Source organism: Anser anser (assembly GCF_964211835.1).
Source record: "Anser anser genome assembly, chromosome: 14".
In the NCBI taxonomy this organism is placed as follows: domain Eukaryota; kingdom Metazoa; phylum Chordata; class Aves; order Anseriformes; family Anatidae; genus Anser; species Anser anser.
The window spans coordinates 825,914-843,652 of NC_139735.1; the positions used below are offsets into that span (position 1 = coordinate 825,914).

Here is a 17,739-nt window from a genome sequence, read left to right on the forward strand (position 1 = left end):
CCCACTGGAGACTGGAGAGTCCCAGGGATCGAATGGAGGAACAGCGTCAGGCAAACACGGTCCGGCGAGTCCTGGCTCTTGGGGTGCTGTGACGGCCGCTAGGACAGCCGGGCAAACCCCTGGCCTGAGGAGCTGCCGTAACGCCACGATGAGTGTATTGCACGGACCTCACACCTCAGTAAATGACGTGTGCAACGCCCCATAGAGGGAACAAAACGACTAGCTTCGGTGAGGCATCTACATTTAAATGATGTTGGCTGAGATGAATTTCATCCAAGATGACTGATTAATCTCTGTGTGCCTACTGACAAGAGGAACCAAGCAAACCAATTCATGCGGGACACCTGGCGTGTGCCGCTGCCACTGGGGGTGTGCGGGGGGGCAGCGATCGGGAGGAGGCAACCGAACCCCCGGCTGCCCCTCCGCGGCTGGAGCCCTGCCAGAGGCACCCCAGATTCCTTCTTCCTACAATCATTGTGATATAGATTGTCCATCTTCCTGGAAGTTTTCTGGTTTCTGGAGCCAGTGATGCTCTCCCGCAACATCTCTGGCAGTGTGTTTCTGCTTGCCAACCACAGAATTTTAATGAAGTGAAAATATGTCCCAGGAAATCGGGGATCTCCACTGAGGGGAACTTCTGCTCCACTGCAGCTTTGAATGCATGTTTGGAGGCAGCAGAAAGACAAAGGGAGTGTGGTGAAGCTCAGTGTGCTTGTTTAAAGTATAGCTTTATATAAAGTGTAGCTCCGTACTTGAACTGAAGCCATGAATTTACACACAAACTGTGCATGCACATCATTTATAGTAGCAGCTGTTTACAGGGGCCACACGTGGCATTAGTAAAATGTATTAGGCTTGGGATGAGGTGTTTTTAACCAACCCTTTTACCCACAAACAAGGCTAGATTTAGGATTATCATGTTACGGATATGTTAAATGCACATAAACACACCATCAAACCCACTGTAAATGCAAACGATTTTCCATTCTGTAGAGTAAATAAGGTTTGACAGAAAAAGAGGAATTTGCTGTAGGGTCTACACAGTCATCCCCCTGAATTATAGCTTTGTATTAAATGTGAAATCTAGAACGTACTAATTTACACCAGCGGTCCTGGTTACCCTCTGAGCTACTGCTGTGAGAAATGTTAACAGATTGCTGAAGTACTTCAACTTTAGAGAATAAAATGGTTCAACCTCCTGATCAGATAAAGTATGTCTGGCTGCTAACCAGAGAAACATGTGCTTCAAATAAAAAGGTATTTCTGAAGGAAAAAGAATGAAAAATAAAAACAACAACAACAACAACACAACACAACAAACAACCCTAGGAGGTGGAAGAGTAAAAGATATTCTGTTCTTATTTCTGAGAAATAAAATAGCATATTTGTGCATTGATTTATAAAGCTTATTCCAACCATCTTCCAGCCAGGATTCACAATCCCCTCTTTCTGTTTCTCAACATGCTACAGCACACAGATGTGGCTTTCGTAGTGGAAATCAATACATCTGAAGGATGCCTCTGGTGCTAGTACATTCCACGGCTTCTTTGATTAAACTCTACTAAAGCATAATTATCTGGAACGCCTTACTATTTCCTTGGCAATGCTCATGCCGTTTTCAAACCAGGAAGCCTTTTGTCCAGGCATTAGAGCCACACACAACACAGAGTGGATAGAGGAAATTACTGTCCTCAGGACAAGAAAACATTTGTAAGACATCCAGATTTAGCAGCCCACAGGAAAGTAGCCACATATTTCTGTCTGAACCGAGCGTTGATGGCAGACTTTGGCTCTGTCTGGGTTCGGGTGTTCCACCCAGAGAGCTTGTGCATGGGTTTTGCCAGCGATCCCGTGCGATCTGCCATGGGGGAGCAGGGGTGCCGGCACCCGCAGAGCCCCCCGGAGCCCCCGGCCGGGGGTGTCGAGGTGCCGAGCCCCGGCTGCCCCCGCTCGCGGCTCCCTCTGGCCGGGCGATGGGGTGGCGGCGGCGGGGCCGGGCCGAGCGTGGCGCTGTCCTGTGCAGGCCGCAGCCGGGCCTCCCCCAGACAGGGAACAGAAGGAGAGCTGTCACGTTAACATTTTAGCTGGCTCCAACCTCCTCCTTTCTTCTTTTTTCCCAAGCTTGTGTATGAAATCCGCCTCTTCTCCCCTACATTGCCAGATGAAACTGCTGTACAACACTCCGAGTAGTGTGTGAAAACCCCTGCCTCTCACAGGGAAAGTTTGAGTCACCAAATGTCAGTGTGCAACCCAAGACAACGGGTGAGTCAGGATGACTGCTGTGGGCTTCAAAAGAGGTGTTTCAGTCCTGCATTGCTGTGCCAAATCAAAACTGTTATTCTGAAAGATGTCTCTGCAAAAAGGGCCCACGCTGGCCAGATGCCAACAGCCGCTCTGCAGCCCCTTCCTTCCTTCTTCCGATGCTTGGTGCAATTGGAGCTTGAGATGCAGCTTCTTCTGTTACAAAGGGGTAAAAAACACCTGAAGTTCCAGACAGCAGCAAGCTGAACGCTCTGGTACGTTATTTCACCTCACTTCTACCCGTAATGCCTAACGCCTGCGCGCTTCGCCCCCAAGGCAGGAGGAGGCTGCCCTGGGGGGCACTGGGGGGGGACCCCATGGCCCCGCACCTGATGGGGCCGAGGAGGAGCAGGCAGACAGCCTCCAGCCGCTCTCCGAGGGCCAGGAATGCCTCATGGAGAGCTGAGATGGGAGGATACGACAGACAAGCACAAAGTCACTCTGTTTCCAAGCAATGAAGATATTCTTAGGCACACTCGTGTTGCCAATTAAAGAAAGTAAAACAAAAGAGCTGTCCTTTGCACTAGCAATCAACTAGCACAACTCTGGTAAAAATAATTCAGAGCAGCTTGCAGCGGATTCTGAGGCTCAACACCCAGCTAGGGAAGCAGGGAGTTTGCGGTTCCCAGCCTGAGCATGGGTGTTAGGTGCTGCAATCCAGCTTTCAGGCTCCCTCGCAAGGACCTGCTGCCACCAGCCTCACAAAGGAGACAGAGCAGAGGAATTCATTCCTTGTTGTCCCAACACCCCTCGGAATCCACGTGCTCTCCCTGGTCTGCGAGTGACCTGGGGGCATGCACATGGAGCTTTGCATCAACCATCAGCTTTTGTCCCCAGCATCAGAGGAAAAAAATCTGCTTCACTGATGCAGATGACAGACACAGAATAGGTGGCTTTAGTTTTCTATCTCTCCTGTACACCTGCAATATTTCTTCAGGCTCTAGAGAGAAGATAGTGCTTTGTTTTATTCTGAGAAGCTTAAGAGCAATTCAGAGCTATAGTGCAGTACCTACACTGCAGCTTCTGGAGTCTGGGCCCTCCAAAATATGATTAATGACAAATCTTAATGATGACCCGTACTAGCCTACTTGTTTCTTAAGCTTTACTGAAAAAGGTTACAAACAACTCTGTAAGCAGTGGAATGAAACGATGCCCCTTTGCAGCTGTATCTTACCATACAAGATGTGCGGGGATTTCTTTACTGCAGAGGTTTATTCATTAATTGTAGCCACTTGCTAAGTTAGGCTTTCCAAAATCTTAGTGCCCTGGCAAGAAAGGGACCTAATGCCAAGAACCAAACCTCATCTGCTCTCTTGATGATACTGGAAGAAGAAATCATAGTGCTCATCTTGACATTGTGGTTTTTAGATGGCCAATAATGATGGAAAATACGAACAGTATCTAATGGCATACTGGCTTTATAAAGATTTGGCTTTTGCAATCTGCAACATACAGACAATTAAAGTGCTAATAATAGCTCATGAAGTTTGAGTCTCACTTGAGTTATGCCTCTTTTTGATCACACAAGCAATTGCGCATGGACAGTTTGGCCAACACAGCTTTATTGTCTAACAAGGACACAGCCTCCCCACGCCGCGTTCAGCATCCTGCAGCCGAGGAAGCACTCCAGCCGTGGTCCTGCACAGCCTGACCAGGGCTTTGCACCTTTCTGGGCTCTTTACAGTCTAAGCAAGCAGAACCAGGTGCGCACTGCAAAAACAGCACAGAGCAGTACTTTGCATCCCATCCGGTTGCCAGTGCAGTCATGTTTGTGTCCTCTGCTAGTTGTACCATTTTGTTAAATTTGTTTTTCATACAAGTGTTTTGGGAGTAGTTTTCTTTGTACAAGGAACTGTATTTGTATACAAATGCTAGAAACTATACACAAATAAGGCTGTCTCTAATCCATCTGCTATGAAACATGCCATAAAAACAGCAAAGAGAGAACACTGTGCAACTTCTGCTCCGGACACCCATCCTGTCTGGCTACAGCTGTGCTGGGGGTGAGGGCTCTGCCCGTTCCCAGCTGCTGATCATCACGTCAATCTGCCAGCAGAGCTGAGTGTGATCACTCTCTAATCCCTTCCATCCAAAATGAACCTGTTAAGCAAAGACCTACACTTTAAATGGCTTGAAGCGATGTGGCACATAGAATTTGTTCCTAAGGATATGTCAGATGTCTGAGCAACTCTGTGGAAAGATCTGAGCAAGAAGCTAAAATGAAGATGAGCAGGTAGGATTGCAATGTGGGTGGTATTTTCGTGAGATAGTATGGCTACAACAGCAGCAGAAAGCTTGTCTATATGCTAGGTGATGCTCGCACATCCAAAACATTCAAAGAAAATCAGAGATCTGACAAGAAGCTTTTCAGCAACCTATATGAAAATTTATGCAGATAGCCAAGGTGAATCCATATGAAGAACTATCTGTGTTCTTCATAGCACTGATGTTCAAGAGTCAGCCTCTGGAAGATTGGGCGTGGAATCCCAAACCTGCTATGTAAGCACAAAGTACTTTGTGGGGTTGGAATGAACAAGTCAGATACAGCCGTTAGCATGAAATATGTATGAACAAGGTTCAGAGGATATATGGTAAGGGGTAAGCTGCTGATGTCTTGGAGGTTGCAAAATTGTTGTCCAAGTTAATGGAAAATTTCTCTGAAGTGATATTCAGGCAGAATGTGTGAGTCTTGCAGCAGAAAAGAGCTACCGTCTTGTCCATTCAAGTTAAATGCTCAGAATTCATTAAACTTAATGTTCTGTTCTGTCCAATCGTTAACCTGCTCACACTGCCTGGTGCTTTCTTTTCTGTAATCATCAGAGACTGTGAAATTGACTTTGAGCCAATATGGATTAGCATCTTTATTATTGGTCTGGATGTGACAATGGCGCACCCTCAGTGAGTTTGCAGATCACACTGAGACTGTCTGGAAAGTAGCTTTGCAGAAGAAACGTGGGCTTCCTGGTGGACACCAAGCTGAACGTGAGCCAGCAATGTGCTCCTGCTCGGGGGAAAAAAGTCAACAGCGTCCTGGGCTGCCTTAGGATGAGTGTTGTAATCAGGTCAATTATTCTGTCAGAGCATAAGGAAGAAAAATACTTCTGTGAGTGGGATCAAACACTGGAATGAGTTGCCTGGAGAAGCTGTGGAGTTTCCATCCTCAGAGAGAGGTGCTCCAAAATTCAATTGGACTGGGACCCGAGCAACCTGCTGCAGCTCGTGCTGCTTGAGCAGAGGGTTGGACTAGATGGTCTCCAGAGATGTTGCCAACCTCAGCTACTCTGATTTGTGTGAGCTGCTAATGATGTTGGTGATGAGCCAAACAAAGGAATATGTGGCTTGATTTCTTCTGCACTAAGCTCGATGATTTTGGGGCACTGATTTAGCTTGTAGGCAATGGTAGTACATGTGCTGTGATTCCAGACATGGAGAAAACTAAATGCAATAGAAAGAACTGAGAAAAGATATGGAAAGTGAAAAGAGAGAGTGCTGTCTTATCACCGGTTGATCACTTTGTCTTGTAGGTACTCATCCAGCTGGAAGAAAAGATAGAGCAACCTGTCCATTGGAAATCCTTCTATGCAAGGACTGTGCTTTTGCGTTTATTTTGTAAAGCCCCAGTTAATTTATGAATAATGAGTGTGATTATTCTAAGAGCTAGAAGGTTCTGCCAGAAAGACGGGGAGTTGTAACAGCCTTGAGATATTTTTCTCATTTTGTTCGTAATATAAATGATACTTGAATTAATATTCATGCTGAAATAAAATTTGAGGGGGGCTTGGTCAGTAACACAGTAAGTAAACAACACAGGGAAGAAAATGGCTTTTTTGGTGGCATAGAGCTGCAAAATACGAGATAAATTGGGAGCTTTTTTCACACCTTCCAAAAACCAGAACAAGTATTATGCATTTATATTCTATTTTGCCTTTGTCCAAGGACATTAATTATTCTCAAACAGCACAACTGGGTGACAGAGCAGTGAGTTGCCATGTGGAACTCCAGGACAGTTAAGGCATCATAATGAATTCTATTAAAGTGAAAGTCATTTATAAAGTGATCAAAAGCACTGGTTAGGCAGTGTAAATGACTTACCAGATACCAGAGCGTCGTTAACCATTTACCATATGGGAGTAATGGAGCACAGGCTGTGCAGTGTTGGAATGTGTTCAGATAATCCATTTACTCAAATGGAGAATGTACACTGTACTGCCTAGGGATGCTTTGTGCTGCAGAATAATGACAGGGATGTTGTTTTCACATTTGATGTCTTCCTCTGTTTTCATCCTGATTTGCTTTCTATTGTGATATTGCTAATCTTTCTTCTGCAGTAAGTGTTGCTGTTCTGTTTGAGCAACTTTGAGCATTGCTGGGAAGTAGCACCAACTGGCAAACACCCTGCGCTTCTGAGCTATGTTGAGCACTACCCTTCCATTTCTTTGTCAGTGAGAAAATTAGGAATGTACATAGATTAATTAGGATTGAGCTCTGTTTGTACAGAGCAAACACAGCTTTGAGTAGCTCTGCATATGTTGTTGAAGCAATAATGTTTAACCTGGAATGCATTTTACAGCAATTACAAATGGAAAAAGGGTCATTCTTCCAGTTGGTCAGCTCCTATTATAAAATAGTGTACCCAAGGTCATTATCACAATTAGAAATATTGCAGTAGAAACTGAATTTTGTGGATAAGCACTTATTGCATCATCTTTACTTCCATTTTAATACCAGTGCTCCAGCCAATTTCTTGTTTATGCCACTTTCTTCAGGTAGCTATGATGCACTACTTCATGAGGCATCTGAACACCTTCTGGATGAGCAAGTGAGCAGCTTGGCCCATGGTCCTCCTTTCCTTCAGTGGCCCAGAAAATAAATTAACTTATTAATTTAAACGTTATTGCTTGTATTCATTACTATAAGCTCCGAACACAAGGTCAGGAGGGAAAAAAACGAAACACAAAACCATGTGATGGAGAAGGTCCTGCAGGAGGTAATTCTGTTTATCCTATACAACTTTCTGCTTTAGAGAAGATGTCCGTGTGCAGTTTTAGGTTGGGAAAGATGCCCTGCAGGGCTGGGGAGAATAAGCAAATCCTTATTCTACCATTCCTACTTTGTTTACACTTCAGGACATCTTTATGACAGTGGACTGGACAAGCAAGAGGTGTCCTGGATTATGAATTTGATACCCAGCTCTCATGGGGGGTCTAGGTCACTTTGCTCATTCACAAAGTTAAGAACCGTCCTGAAACTGACTTTTCTTCTGCACTGAGTTATTGCCCCGTCACCCTGTTCTTTCTTTCCTCCATTTGAGATCTAATTAACCCACGTTTGAGGGGTAAAAATAAAGACTGGTGTCTACATGAATCCACCCAAAAAGGTAATAAAAGTTCTGGTTATTTTTAACTAGATTAAAAAAATAAAAAGTCAGCAATGTGGCCACAGGAGAAATCTACTGACCTCTTATGTTGGGGAGCAAGAGCAAAGCAAACGGAGATGCCAGTGTTTCTGCTATGCGCTGATACTTGACTGGGGGCAAGGCTTAGGACAGACTAATTTCTGCTCTGTGGAAAAATGGCTATTGGTTTCATGGGTACACTAAGCAGGCTTAGCCAAAAGACATGCTTGTCATTAACTACGGCTCATAAACTCCAGCATTGCAGGAGACAGTGCTAGAGACAAACAGCAATGAAACCAAATGACTGTCGGAGTTTTCAAGAAAAATGGCAAGGGCAAGAAAAGCAGAAAACTGTTGGGGCTGCCAGGAGCCTGTAAAGCATCTGCATCAAAATGCATCACAGCACAGAAGTTGGTTACTCAATAACTTTTTTTGGCACATACAGAAAGTGGCTAAATACCTGAAGAAGTGCCACTCAAATACCATTCTTATGGATAACCGCTAGCAGTTCAGTGAACGTCAATTTGTTCATTTACCCAAATCTAAAATGCTTGCTGTACTTCTGGGTACCGTTGGAATGGCATTCATCTGGTGCTGTGCCTTTGGGCTGAAGCGGGCGTTAGCTGTGCTGCTGTGGTCGCTGCTGGTGCTGCCCCGGGCAGGGGGCTGCGAGCGGGGCTGGGTGCGGTGGGTCAGGCTGGCAGCGCCGCCGCCCGCTGGGTCTCGGCACCGGCACCGGCCAGTGGCTGCCCTGCACCTCACCAAGGATGCTGCCAGGTTTCTGCGTACAGCTGCCAAGCAAAACTGCCATAAGGACTGCAAAAAGCTTCTCCGAAGTCCAAATGCCTCATTCACTGCTCGCTGGCCCCTGGAGGGGAAGAAGCAGTCGGTTGAGGGGAGCCAAAACCAGTGTTTACTTTCTAGCAGACCTCCCAATAACTGCTCTGAAATCTACTAGATTTCCACCTTATGGGATTTCCAGTTTTAAAATTGGTCCCTTTGAGTGCCGCCTTGGTTTTCAGAATTTGGGGTGGAAAAAAATAAGGGATATTTGTCAGGAAGAAAAAAAAACAGCTGATGACCAATCCTGCCAGTGATGCTTGGTTTCTTCATAGTCAATATATTTTTTCACTTTATTTTCTTAGAAATATGACTCTTTTTTTCCCCCTGGTTTTGTGAAATCAATTTGCATCTGAGATGCATTTTCTGAGATCTCGGCAGTGATGAGACTGGCATCGCTTCTCTGAACAGAGCACCATATGCTTCCTTTTGTGTTTGTTTGCTGCCTCCTGAATGCTCCCAGATAGTCTCACTGGTGAGTGCATGACAAAGTACCAGAAAGATGTTAGTACACAAATGCTGCCATTCTCACAAAAGGGGAAAAAGTGATAAACGCTTTTCTCATCTAAAGAAAAAGATAAGGTCTTATTGCAACTGTCAATTTGGTTCCAAAAATATCTGTTAGCATTTTTCAAGTTAAGATCAAGATTTTTAGGAAAGGTAGGTAGATTCTATCATTAAATCTGCACTGGTTTCCTTAAAAAAAAAAATCAACAAGAAGTCCCAACCAACTCTGGACGTGACTTTGAAAATGTCTCTTACTAGACAAGCAAAGGAAATGCAGTGGGGTTTTTAAAAGCATCTGAAAACTAAGTACCTTGTTTCTATTCACATAAAGTTACCAGGAGTTAGTCCCAGATCAGGAATGCAAAATCTGAGGCTTTTCTCTTAGAAGTGGATATTTGTTTGTCATGTGAGTAACAATACAAAAGTCAGAGAACAGACATTATTCTGCTGTGCTGGGAAAAAACAAAACACCTTAGAAGGTTCAATAAAAAAATAGTTCAGGAAATCTGCCTGGTGTTACTCCTAACGTGTCCTGTGGCTTTTGGGACTACCTGGGATATTTGGGGATGGGGGACAGAGTTTGTCTTGGTTCTGCTGTGTGAAGTTTGAGAGGCTTTCCTGATTTTCTTGCATGCCAGATTTGACTGCAAACATGATATAAAAACTAAAACAAACAAACAAAAACACAAACATTTTGATCAGTTTTGGTTTCAATTGATCAGACACTGACAACTCCCTTTCCTGCAGTACGTGGCCACTCCGCTTTCTGGCCAGGACAGAGGTAACTGGTCCCTGCGTCCCCAAGGACCCCGATACCACAGCAGGCGCCACCGGGCCAGGACGAGGCAGAAGCACTGTGCTCGGGGCGGTTGTGTGGCAGAACAGCACACCTCCGGCATCCGTGCCTCGCCTGCCTCTGCCAGGACCACGGCACAACGGGAATATTGCTCGGTGCATCAGCATTACAAAACAAGCTATGATAAATCAGCCTCTGTGCACCCACAGAGAGGGTTCCACCATGATCAGCAGCCCTCAGAAAGCCTTCTGCTTCCTGTGGTGGTCTAATGATTGCTCCCCGAGCCCCCAGATAAATCATGGGAAGAGCGACGGGAGGGCCCTGTCACCGGGCGAGCGCAGGGAGATTCCTCACTGTTATTGTTACTACTCTGTTAAATCCTGCAAAATGAATGGAGACCATCTGAGTCCTAAGAACAACCACAGCAGGTACTCTTCGGCGTTAACTGACAGCAGACAGGACCTCTCGGTCTGTTACTTTACTTCTAGATGGTCAATCTTTTGCTAATTATCAAAGCTCAGAGCTCTCCCTCCGTATTTGTTTCCTTCTGTTTAGCTTCTCCACATCAGCGTCATTTATCACTTACAAGGTTACTCTCCAACCTTTACACCTGCCATGAGCGAGTACCGTGTTTTTACATTTGTAATCTGTGGGTGATCCGTTCCAATTTGCCTCCTACCGCAATTCATTACTGCAGGTGGTGTGTTTATACAAGCTAGGCAAGGTAAAAGCTGCCCTCCAGCTCTTCCCCTAGAGCCTGTCAGCATCTTGTTCCTAATGGCCTCTCCGTAGGTGCCCTGCTGTCGAGCTGTCCTCATTTCTGCCTCTGCCACGTCGTGGGCTAGCTGCGGGTGTAGGTGCCTGCAGCATGGCAGGAGCTGTCCAGAAATCCTGCTGCTCTTGGGCAGGTAGGTCAGGGAGCTAAAGGAGTCGGCAGCAGACGGGTGGCCAGAGCCCTCCGCACGTGCCCGGCTCCTGATGGGCATCCCCTGGCAGCGCTGGCAGTGCCGCGGCAGCGCCTGGTGTCCCCCTGCCGCTCCGAGGACGGTGCCGCAGGGGCCTGGCCAGCGGCCCTGGCCATCAGCCCTCCTCCAGGTCCCAGCTGCGTGGTGTGGGTGGCCCCGGCCAGCACCCCCTGTGCCCGGGGGCCACTGCTGGACCTGACAGCCACCGCCCTGCTCCGGGGCCAAAGCGCACGACGGAGAGCTGCAGGGACAGGCACTTGTTCTGGTGGGCAGAGGAGCCAGCTGTCTGTGCGAAACTGAAACCAGAGCCTGTGGGAAAGGTTACTTCAGAGCTCTTAGGACTCTTCTGTCCCGACAGCAGCATGCTTCCTTCCTTTTCCTGCTGCTGCTGGCAGCCCCGACACAAGCAGAGCTTCCCCGGCAGCTGCCGCCCTGCTTCTTTGCAAATCCACTCGTAGCAACGGGAACGCTGTTTGCCTGTACTTCTGTAACGGGCGGTCATAGCTATGTGTAGAGAAACCACAACGTGTGCATAGTTATGTTCTTAGAAGTCAGCAGTTATTTTGGAGACTGTTTTTTGTGTAAGATAGCCTCAATTTAACCAGGAGTTTTAAAACACCTTGAGTTTAGAAATTTGTTTCATTGAAGAAAATCCCTGAAAACCTCTGTGAAAAGGATCACAGCATATTTGATTTCAGAGAAAGCATTCAAATCAGTTACAATTGTTTCATTCTGAAATTAATTTTGTTGTAAATTTTTTAAAGGTTGAGATTCACAGAATTATCCAAGTGTAATTCTCAAAACCAAACAGTTCAGTATTCTGGAAAGCTTAAGTAGTTTTTTCTTCCATACCTTCAAAACATTCCCTTTGTCTGTAAGCACCGAGAATACTTATGAGTTGAAAATTCCCTGAAATAACAGCTCAGCCTAACTTTCATCTCTCATTTGAGGACTTGGAGCATGTTCTGCTCTGGTGCAGGTGGTGCTGCAGGGAAAACTCCCGGGCTCATGCCCTGTGGGTCTAGCGCTGACAGTTTCCTATTGAGTTTTCCCCTCAAAGTCAACAGCGTTTTCCTTTAATGCAGCTGGTTACCATTAAATAAAATTGATACTTCCCCTTGCAACCCTGTTGTGTCACTTCACTTGCTGAGTTGTTTAAACCAGCTCCACTTGATCAGCTCTCTTCTTGGTTGCCTTTCTTTTCTGTATTTTTTACGCTTTTTTTTTTTTCTTGAACAACACTGATGATTATGCCATCTGAATATAATGATGGAACAAGATGATCCTGGTGATCCCAGCTGTAACACAAATTAATTTTACCCTTTCTTGCTGTGTTTGCTCTTCATCCCCAGCTCTCCAGTTGCAGGCTGCATGCCTGTTACCTCTGGGTACCTTTATGAAGCATGACAGGCTGCTTGCACGAGTGCCTGGTTTTTATACAAATTTACACACGCATAGATTCAAACGATATCTTTAAAGAACATAGATCTGTGTCTATATGTGTACACCTGCACCCTTCAGAAGGAAGGTCGTTGTTTTGGTCTGCCTGCTCCCGTGGCTGTAGCTGATTGAAGGATCACCACTCGTTGTTTGAGCAGCGCACATCGGGAAGTACTCGGACCTGATGACATCTCATTAACTCTTCTCTGAGGCAAAGAAAAATCAGGAGGCAGCCTGTAGTCAAAATACTTGTGGAACAGATAAGTGCAGCTGAGCGGGCTGTGATGTACAGGGCCAGCACAGGGTAACCGTGAGGCACCTGGTCTGGGGCGAGGAGCGTGCGGGGCCTTCTGCCAGCCGGGTCCCAGCTCAAGGGGAGCTGCGGGGCTGTCTGCCAGGGCGCTGACTGGCCTCGGATGAAAAACGAGCTACAGCAACCTCAGGACTGGGACAGGATGCTGAGATTTTACACGCAGTTTCTGGTTCTTCCATTATCTACAACACACAAGCCTACAGAAACTGCAGAACTAGGGGGGGAAAAGAGCTTTGTCCGCTGCCTTAAACCTTTGCAGAGCTTTTTCTTTCCTTGCATCCGTGCCAGGCAGCGATGGCGAGTAGGCAGCCCTACAAAGCTCTAAGTGGTATATAAAGCACCCGCTGCCCAAGCGGATCTGCGCATCCCCCTCTGATCCAGCCTCCTCCCTGCAGGGTGTCACCGAGGCGATTGCCATGGGAGGGACCGGCCACGGTGCTGCAGGTGGCGGCTCTTGCTCTGCCCTGGGCCGGGCTGCTGCGGGGGGAGCCCTGCCTGCCCGGCCAGCCCCACCGCGGACCCAGAGCTGGCCAGGAGGAGGCCCGGCAGCCCCCGGCTGTGCTGAGCTGCGAACGCAGGCTGCCGGGAGAACGCCCCAGTAGGTGTTTTGTGGGTTGTGGGGGGAAAATAGTCAGTATGCCTTTCTGCTAAACCTGGGCATCACAATAAATCATGACTTGGGCTCTCCTGGTCCCACCACTGCTTCCCATGCTGGTAAAACCCCCCCCTTTTTTGTCCTCTCTGCCCAGCTGCCTGCTGGCTCAGCGTGCTGGGGAGCAGCATCCTTTCAAACCGTCAAGCTGTGTCCTCAGTTACATCCGTGTGACACAGGCGTACAGGTGCACAGAGGAACAGAATAACTCCTCGTTTTTCAGCTGGTTCCCTGCAATGGCCTTGTGCAGCACTTCTGCCACCGGCAGGGCTGGTCCAGGTGTAGGTGTTCAGGACACGACAAACAATCGTGCTGCAGGTGGAGGAGCCGCTGCTCGGCGTGCCCTCCCTGGAGCTCCGGCAGGCCTGAAAGCGGTGGCCGCGTGCTGCTGAAGCTGGTGGATCTGAGTCTAAGTGCTTGGGGAAAGGGCACCGTCAGTGAGACACTGCTGGTGTCATTTGGCCGTGGCTAGTAGGCTGCAGAGTACAGCTTCGCTCCTTTTGAGAAGTTTCTTAGTGCAGTGCGATCTGTGTCTGAGCTACAGCCGGACGGAGCTGTCGGCGCGTATGGCAGGAACAGCCTGGACGTGCCTCTGGGACGTCTGCCAGAGGCTTCACCTGCATCTGCTGGCAGGGCAAGGAGCAGCCGCACGGTGTGGAGACCACCTGGAGTTACTTCACAGGGTAATGCAGTTACTGTTCTCCTACACCACGTACAAACGTCCTCTGGAGCAGTACATTAACAAGGATGGAATGGCATGTGATAGCTTTGTCAGGCATCTTTTCTGAAGGGTGATAGTTAACCTGAAGTTTCTGTAGCTTTCATATTTTAGGTTTTTTTTTTTTTTTTTTTTTCCCCTCCCCATGAGGTCTGTTCTGTGGAGTAAAGGGTGTTGTGTGCTCAGTTCATTGTCAACCTCTTTCCTGCTCCTGAATTATCAGGTAACTGAGTTGACTGGCTCTAGGTGGACTTTGCTTGTTCTCAGCTGCCAGAGGCACACAGGTTTTTTTTAAAAGACATAAATAGGAATTTGCAGAGTTTGGTCAAAAATGGAGACAGACAACTGCGGAAGGAAAATGCGTTAGAGCAGAAGGAGCTTTGTTTCTGCCATCAGCGCAGCTCTAGCAGCTGATTTTTTCTCTGCCTTCTGATGTGCTCTGTCTTGTGAAACGTGTCTGGGGGAGGCAGAGCTCCTGGCATGAAGCTGATCTCATGGGCTCCGAGAACTTTGCTTCCACCAAGCTGTTTACTGGGGGCGGAAGAAGAGTTTTGTTTCAGCCCCCAGTAGATGAGGATCTGTGAAATGTTTGCCAACACAGAGAATGGTATTTAGCTGGTATGGTATGTCATAACTCTTAGATTTTCGTGTAGCTGTGACAATTTACATGAGCTGAGGATCAGCCCCCATACGTTGGCAAACACTCCAAACTCACGCTGCAGGTTGAAATGATGCTCTCTCCCTATCTTTAGCCATGCTTTTTTTTTTTTTTTTTAATTGTTATTAATTTCTGGGTCTTCAGCAGTTCTGCAAATGTGGAAGGTGAAGGTATTCTCTGAGCATCCCACTGAAGATAAATCGTGGTTGCATCTATCCCACTCCCACGTGACTCACCACTCGGCTCAGCTGGTTTTGCCATCTGGGTTATACCTGCACCGCTCCTCGTGTACTCAGCAGTCTTCTCAGGACTGTCAGCTGGATGCTAAGGTCAAGGTACAACACTCTAGGACATCACAGCGTTAAACCACTTGGATGCGGGAAAGCAAAAATCTGTTTAAAAGATGGCAGGAGGACTGCAGTCATGAGATCTCTGAAACCAAGATGAGAGTCTGAATGTTTCAGGATAGACTACTAATTGTCAGCAAAAACACAGATACACTTTCATATATGATCATAATATTAACATATCCCATCAATTTCTCATTTGGTACTTTTTTTTTTTTTAATCCCTGCACTGGTACTAACGCATACAGTTCTCTTAGAAACCTTATTCCCAGAATGTTGCCTGGTTCGGGGCCCGGCAGGGTGCTGGTGCTGGAGCAGGTGAGCCGTGGCTGCAGGGCTGGCGGCGGCTGGCGCTCGGTGGCTCCCTGACGGGTCCCCCTCTGCCCCTCGTGTGCCCTGGTTCCTGTTGGTTTGCCCTGCTGTGGCTGTAAAGCGAGCTGATTTGAAGGGTGGAATTTATTTGCATTGTTACAGTGTCTTTTTCACTCCTACTTTAAATATTTTCTGCCATCAGGCTGCCTTCTGGTCCCAATTAAATATCCACTATCTTTGTATGTAAAGACAAGCTAAGCAAGAGCCATCTTTCAACTCACATAATTTAATCTGGTTGTCTTAAGCTTCTGGAAACAAACTTTCTTCCTCTCACAACACCTTGGCAGAGCTGGAGAGCCTCTCTCCAGCTGAGATGTTCTTTTCCACTTGAAGCTCATTTTCTTTTGCTTTTTCTTTTCCATTTTTCACCTGTGCTATCTTTCTGCTGTAACTTAGTCTTGCAAATTTCAGTTCTTTTGTACAGCTTGTTCCCCTGGTAAGAAATACAGATTGTGTTGTAGAAACGATCTCTATTTTTGGACTACATTTCAGCTATTATCCATTTTTGTAGTCCTGAATTTTTAAGTGTATTTTTAGGTTATTCTTTTTCCTATTCTGATCAATACTGTTATTTTCCCTAAAATGCTTACATCTCTTTAAAGTTCTTGTGTGATGCTCCCTAATTAATACCTAGCATGTTCACAAATAGCAATTATTTTCTACCCAGTTCAGGTTGTTCCGAAATGTAAGTTTATATTTCAGCATATTTGAGACTTCGGTAAAGAAACTCAGAAAGTAGCAGGACTAAGACTAGGTGGTGGCTAAAAACAAAGAAGGAAAAAAAAAAAAAAGAAGCTACAAAATGTAGTTTTTCTCCGGTGTGGCAGAGTTTTAGCATCTACTCACTAATGCTGCAACAAATACTGGTGGCTGTCTGGCAGCACCGTGCTCTTGCTCTGTTCCTGGCAAGGTCCAGGATCGTCAGGGTGCTGAGATGTGCTGCTAGTGACAGACCCTCCAGGTGTGGAGGGTGGACGATGGGCAGTGAGATGGGTTTGGGATAGGAGGACGCCAGTGGTGACATTTCTGGACTTTTTTTGAGTTGCTTATGGCTGCTATGAAGTTCAACTCTTCCATAAAGTCCAACCTCTCTACTACGGATCCCACACTTTTTTCCCGAGGGAAGCCTGTCTGATTGAGCTGTTACTAATGCTGGCAGGATAAAGGAAAAAACACTTCACACACTTCACTGTTCTGCCTGCTTGGAACTCTTGGAAGTGCTGCTGAGTGCATCCCTTTTATTACAATTTTTACTTAAAACCTCAGGGTTTTACTAATGAATGAAACACTTTTGCTCGGTCATTGTGTTTCTTTTGGGGTGCTGTCAGGGACGGGGGGCGTCACACTTGCAAGCGTGCAGAGCCCCACTGAGATGCGCTGGGTGGTGGGGTCAGCAACAGCCCCGGTGCTGCCTGGGTCCCCCCGCAGCTTGTTCAAGGACAGGCGCGAGCCAGAGGCGCTTCCTCTTGGCTCAAGGGCATTCAGGAAGATAATAGGTGGGAAAAACAACAGCTGATCCTGAGGCTGAAACTGGAAGCCGTTTGTGCATATAAATTAGCGTGTGACCTCAAACTGTCCTGTTTGCTGCCTGCTTGTCAGCATCATCCCTTGCCTGAGCCTAGCCTTTGTCTTTCCTTTGTCCCTCTTTCACTTTCATATTGGTTCCCTTTTCTTTGTACTGCTACTGGCACAACCCTGTGCTGACAAGTGCCGGACAATGTGGCTTGTCTAGAGATGGGTGCTCTTCATTCTGCTCTGCAGTGGTGTAAAAATCCTGCCTCATCCTGCATAGGTTGGTTCCAGGATTCCCCCAGCTTTCAGTGAGTATGAGCAGTCTGTTTTCTTTAAAATTAATCTGGTGCTCTGAACTCAGCAATGGCTTGCAGGCTGCAAGCTTGTGCAAACTTGCTGCTCATTTTAATTCCACAAATTACTTGAGCTGGAATCTTCCCCGGCCAGCAGTCCTGGGTCTCCCAACAGGCACAAGCCATTTGCCCACCTGTGGAGGCGTGAACCAGCCCTGTGATGGAGCATCGGCCTTCACCTCCCCTTTCTTACTTCTCCTTCATCTCTGCCTGGCAGAACTTTACTGGGCTACATCGTGTGTGTCTCTTTGAGAGCAAAATGCCAGCAGAGAAGTCTGACAATTAGAAGAAGAGAGAGAAAAACAAAAACAAAAACAAATAATCAAAAAACCACAACCAACCTACCCACAAACAAACATCAAAAAATAAATGCATGAGCCCTGTACTGTTGGATGGCATCTAAGTACAAGCTGGCAGATCTTGGATCCTCAGCAGGGCCAGAACCACCTCCCTGTGTGGCATGGAAGATGACCAAAGCCTTTTTCCCTACTTGGTATCAGATATGACTCTTGAAGGTGTGGTATGGAGAGATGCAAGTGACAAGTTAAGGGAAGAGAAAATGCCATCAAA

General features: G+C 46.8%; 1 long non-coding RNA gene across 1 annotated transcript; it reads left to right on the forward strand.

Annotated features, from left to right (window-relative positions):
- Positions 1–26: 26 nt before the first annotated feature.
- On the forward strand, positions 27–8,809 carry LOC310881358. Its single transcript, XR_014572316.1, has 2 exons — positions 27–4,534; positions 5,122–8,809. It is a non-coding gene; the product is annotated as an uncharacterized lncRNA (long non-coding RNA).
- Positions 8,810–17,739: the final 8,930 nt, after the last annotated feature.